This window comes from Crocuta crocuta, unplaced genomic scaffold (assembly GCF_008692635.1).
Source record: "Crocuta crocuta isolate KB4526 unplaced genomic scaffold, BGI_CrCroc_1.0 scaffold528, whole genome shotgun sequence".
NCBI lineage: Eukaryota > Metazoa > Chordata > Mammalia > Carnivora > Hyaenidae > Crocuta > Crocuta crocuta.
The window spans coordinates 1,071,489-1,072,392 of record NW_027530010.1 but is presented as its reverse complement, the minus strand read 5'-3'; positions in this window follow the sequence as shown (position 1 = coordinate 1,072,392).

The following is a 904-nucleotide window of genomic DNA, read 5'->3' as shown; positions in this document are numbered from 1 at the left end:
GGGGGGCGGGGGCTGGGGCCTGGGTCTTCCAGGGAGGGGGTTGGGAGGAGCAGACATGAGCTGGTCCCCGGCCAGGCCTGCATTTGGCCTCCTGGCTCTGTGAACGGCCGTTCCGTCTGCGGCCCCTCCTCCCCTCTGGACCCTCGTCCCCTCTTGGGACGCCTGTTTTATCCTGTTCACATCCGTCACCTCTTGCAGGTGCTCAGAATTTACGCTGCCTGCACAGCTGACTCGTCACCTTGGGTTTCCAGGGCGAGGGTTCGGGCTAGAAGGGAGGCCAGATTCCTCACCCCGGGGAATTAGGGGAGGGGGCACAGCCTGGCCTCCCTGGGTTCCCAGAGGTTGCGGATGCTTGGGGGCTTTTCAGGGTCTGAAAAGCATCACAAAGTCTCGGGAAGGCGGGGAAGGGCCCCCAGGCCCCCTGCCCTTTCTTACCCCCTCAGAGAGTAGGAGTCCTGAGCCGGAAGTCTCCGCAGCTGCTGCATCCGGGAAAAAAGGGGAGCCATGAGCCCAAAGGGTCTGCTGGGGAAGGTCAGGACGCCAGGGGCACTGGGCACTGGGCACCCCGTGTCTGGGCTGCCTGGGTAGTGACCCTCACACCCATCACAGGACACAGGACTTGAGGCCCCTCTCCCTCACCCCTGTGGACCCACAGCAGCTCTGGCAGAGAGGGATACCAGTGTCCAGGTCGCAGGATGCGCCCTCTGTCATGGGGCCAGCAGGCAGAGATGAGCCAAGGGGGGCTAGAGTGGGGGGCACCCCCCTCCCACAGGGGTGAGGGGTGGGGGAACCTGGGGGCAGACCCCCTGGACTCTGCCCCAGCCCTGTGTGGCTCCCCAGGGTCTGGTCTGGACCCCTCGGTTCAAGCTCTAGGCCTTTCTGGACTTTTCTCTGAGACCTTGCC